The 4770-nt window shown below is 36.9% G+C and overlaps 1 pseudogene across 1 annotated transcript; it reads left to right on the plus strand.

The window, feature by feature from the left end:
• The first annotated feature begins 3042 nt into the window (after positions 1 to 3042).
• On the plus strand, positions 3043 to 4518 carry LOC308420901 (large ribosomal subunit protein uL30-like; annotated as a pseudogene). The gene is made up of 2 exons: positions 3043 to 3195; positions 3905 to 4518. The product of its transcript is annotated as a large ribosomal subunit protein uL30-like (transcript).
• The last annotated feature ends 252 nt before the right edge of the window (positions 4519 to 4770 follow it).

Raw genomic sequence — 4770 nt, forward strand, 5'->3', positions numbered from 1 at the left:
TCAATGGAAAAAAGGACAGCCTATTCAACAAATGGTGCTGGTCCAACTGGCACTCAGCATGCAAAAGAATGAAAATAGACCCGTTCTTATCTCCTTGTACAAAGCTCAAGTGTAAGTGGATCAAAGATCTCCACATTAAATTAGATACACTGAAACTATTAGATGAGAAAGTAGGGAAAACCTTAGAACACATAGGTACAGGAGAAATTTTCCTGAACAAAACACCAATGGCTCAAGATCTAAAATCAAAGTTTAACAAATGGGACTTAATGAGATTGCAAAGTTTCTGTAAGGCTAAAGACATCGTCAAGAAAACAAAACGGCAACCAACAGAATGGGAAAAGATCTTTACCAACACCACATCAGAGAGAGGCCTAATATCCAAGGTGTACAAGGAACTCAAAGAGCTAGACACCAGAGAATCAAATAACCCTATTAAAAAATGGGGTACAGAGCTAAACAAAACGTTTTCAGTTGAGGAACACCGAATGGCCGAGAAACACCTGAGGAAGTGCTCGACATCCTTAACCATCAGGGAAATGCAAATCAAAACAACCCTGAGATACCACCTCACACCAGTCAGATTGGCCAAGATCCAAAACTCAGATGACAGCAGATGGTGGCGAGGCTGCGGAGAAAGAGGAACACTTCTCCACTGTTGGTGGGGTTGCAAGCTAATACAACCACTCTGGAAATCTGTCTGGTGATACCTCAGAAAATTGGATATAGTACTACCTGAAGACCCAGCTATTCCATTTCTGGGCATATACCCCAGAGACACTTCAATACACAACAAAGATATATGCACCACAATGTTCATAGCTGCTCTATTTATAATAGCCAGAAGCTGGAAGGAACCCAGATGTCCTTCAGAAGATGAATGGATACAAAAATTGTGGTACATATACACAATGGAATACTACTCAGCCACTAGAAACAATGACTTAACCAAATTCTTAAGAAAATGGCTGCATCTATAGAATATCATCCTGAGTGAGATAACCCAGTCACAAAAGAACAGACATAATATGCAGTCACTGATAGTGGGATGCTAACCCCAGAGGCTTGCACTCCCCGAGAAACAACTCACAGAGTGTATGAAGTCCAAGAAATAAAGAAAACAAAAAAAAAATATACATATATTTACAAAACAAGAAGACTTTGACTATTTCCATGTTCTGTTTTGTTTTGCATGTACTTTACGCTCATTGTAACTATTAGGTTTTCAATGCATACTGTCAAGCCCTTGAAAAAAATCAAGTTCTGACAAAAAAAATATATTCACATGGTTTTATGCAAAAATTATTTCAATGTCTGAAAAAACAGTACTGACAAAAATGTATAATTTTAAGCAAAAAATGTTTAAAATCTGTACATTTATCTTTGTTTTGTAAAATAAAGTCGTTTAAAAAAAACAGTGTTGGGACTCTTATGTGGACCTTTGAAGTTGGCTTGAATGCACTTTTGTTTCATGATATGTCTTATATATACTTTTGAAGGACAAGAAGTGTAATGTGTTCATTTGGATAGAAATGGATCCTATAGGCTCATAATTACAATAAATGTTCACTTGGGAACAGCACTACTTGGGCAGAATTAAGAGTACAGCCTTGTTAGAATGGGTGTGCCCCTATTTGAGAGTGTATATAACTGGGAGGTGGATCTGGGGTTTCAAAAGGTCAATTCAGGCCCAGTGTCTCTCTCTTACTGACACCTGCCAATGAGGTTGTAGAACTCTCATCTACTTCTCTAGTACTATGTCTGTCTGTGGGCCACCATTGTTACCCTCCGGACCTGTAAGCAAGCACAATTAGTACTTTCCTTAATAAGAGTGGCCAATGTCACACTCTTAATAGCAACAGAACTTTGACAGGAACAATTAAAGTTACAAATGACATATGTTAAACCATCCCTGCCTCTCTATAATGAAGCATATTTGGTCATAATGGATGATATCCTTAATGTAGTCTTGTTTTTGATTTGCAAATGTTTGATAAAGAAATTGTTCATCTATGTCCATGAGGGAAATTGGTTCGCAACCTCTGTATTTGTTGAATCTGTCTGTAGTCTAATCTAAATGCTGAATCTATCTCAAGCATCATTAAAAAAAAAAAAAAAAAAAAAAAAACTGGGAGTATTTCTTCTACTTTTGTTTTGTAGAATCATTTGAGGAATGAGCATTGGCTGTTTGAATTGCCATTTAATCTTGATTTAACTTCAATAGGTTATATAAATATCAAAAAAAACATGTATTTTCTTAAATTTTTCTATTTGGTAGAACACAAGTTTTAAGTATGTTCTTATTATATTTATAATTTCTTCAGTTGGTATGCCTCATACCGGTTTGTCTCTACATTTTAGTAGGCTGGAACATCTCTTTTTTTTTATTTTTATCAGATATTCTAAGTCCAATACTTGGTTTCATAAATTATTTCCCTCATTTTTGTTTTTGTTTGTCTGTTTACATTTTATTGATTTCAGACCTGGGGTATATATATATATATATATATATATATATATATTTTTTTTTTTTTTTTTGCTGTCTACTCTTTTATGCTTCATTTCTTCTTTTAATTTTGGACTTTTCTGGAGTACTCTTAAGTTAGGAGTGTGAGATCTTTTTACCTGTTTTTGTGTGTCTTAGAACTTAGTGCTATGAATTTGCCTCAGAATAGCCTTTTTTCATGTTCGTAAGTCTGTGTATGTTGTTTTTATTTTCATTCAATCCTAAAGTCTCTTTTTAAACATTTTTCTGTCTTAATTTTTTTGTTATTCAGAAGCAAATTTTTGGATAGCATTAACTTGTAAGGTTTCTGCAGTTTCTGCTGTTGATATCCAACTTTAATTCATAGATGTAAGTTAGAGAGATATTTCAATTTTCTTGTATTTTCTGAAACTTCCTTTATGTATAAAATATGTCATCAGTTTTGGAGAAAGTCCTGTGATGTGTTAAGATATATTCCTTTGTCTTTGTGTGAATTATTCTGTAGATATATGTTGAGATAAATATTAAAAAGAGGGCTTAACCTTTTATCGGAGCCCATGGTCTCACTCCATGGAGGCTGCCCTAGTGTGGAGCCGAGTGCACAGACTCTGTCACATGGTCCTCAAGCTGCAGTTTCCACATGGTTCCCTTCCCAGGCAGTTTACTCTGCTTGCCCTGGTGCTTCTGTCTCATGTGGATATGACGCCCCGGTGTGTTTTTTACCCCACTACCCAGCACAAATGTAACTCCAAATTCCAGTAGCTTTTCAAACAGGTTTATATATTAAATTCTCAACCCACAAACCCTCTACACAGTAAGATCACAGCCAATAGACAGTGATACAAACTGCCCTTCTATATGAGGTAAAATGACCTATAGAAACCCTTAAAAATATTCATATCTACCTATTGCCAATTATGGCCACCTGGATCTAGATCCTGCTTCTCAAGCTGCATCTTGATTCCTGCTGGAATCTCCCTTCTGCCTCCTGTCTCCACTTCCACTCCTTGACCTTTTCTGACTATCTCTCTCTTATCTAACCATGTATTGACTTAACATAAATCTACAGATATCTATTAGCGTCTTTTGACTTATCAGTTTACTGAAGCAGCTCTGTTTAGTTTTCTGGATGACCTGTGAGAGTTGGGAATTAAAGTCACTCACTCTGTGAACACCAGTATATGATAGAGACAGTAAAGGTGTTTTTAAAAATGAACTTGTGAGCTCTTTTGTTTGTGGCATAGATGCTAAAAATTGAAATGTGTTTTTCCAGATGCAACCATGGAGGCTTGTGCCAGAGAAGAAAAGAAAGGTTGCTTTTATGCCAGAAACCCTTCATAATAAAAAGTGAAGAAATTTTGCAGAGTCAAAGGTAAAGAAGCCCTGGGGATGAAGTTTGCCCTGAAGATGCTGTGAAAGGCAAGGAGGAAGCTCATCTATGAGAAAGCAAAGCACTATCACAAGGAGTACAGGAAGATGTACCAGAGTGAAATTCAGGTGGCTAGGGTGGCAAGGAAGGCTGGAAACTTCTATGTGCCCACAGAAATAAAACTGGCGTTTGTCATCAGAATCCGAGTAATCAGTGGAGTAAGCCCAAAGGTGCCCAAGGTATTGCATATTATTTGTCTTCCACAGATCTTCAATGGCACCTTTGTGAAGTTCAAAAAGGCTTCAATTAACATGCTGAGGAGTGTGGAACCATGCATTGCTTGGTGGTACTCCAACCTAAAGTCAGTAAATACGCTCATCTCCAAGCGAGGCTATGGCAAAATTAATAAAAAACAGATTGCCTTGACAGATAATTTCCTGATTGTTCCATCTCTTGGTATATTTGGCATCATTTGCATTGAAGATCTAATTCATAAGCTATAAGGTTGGGGGAATTCTTTAAGGAAGCAAAGAACTTCCTGTGTCCCCTCAAATTATCTTCCCCACGAGGTGGAATGAAGAAAATGACAACTCACTCTGTAGAAGGTGGAGATGTTGACAGCAGGGAAAACTGGATAAACAGCCACATTAAACAGCTGAACTAAGGTGTCGCCTACGGTATCTTTAGAGTCTGGTCAGTTAATAAGTAGTCCTAGCTTGACACATTGAAAAACAATTGAAATGAACTATTGTTGGACTTCACCCTTGGTGAGCTTGAAGTGATCTTTATCTCTTGAAATTGGTTTAGTTGGACAGTAAAATGGCTACACTGGCATGCTCTTTGTGTCTAGTTGCTTGGAATATCTTTTCCATCCTTTTATCCTGAGGTGATGTTTCTTCTTGATGTTCTGGTGTAT

The sequence above is a fragment of the Micromys minutus genome (assembly GCF_963924665.1).
Source record: "Micromys minutus genome assembly, chromosome: 5".
In the NCBI taxonomy this organism is placed as follows: domain Eukaryota; kingdom Metazoa; phylum Chordata; class Mammalia; order Rodentia; family Muridae; genus Micromys; species Micromys minutus.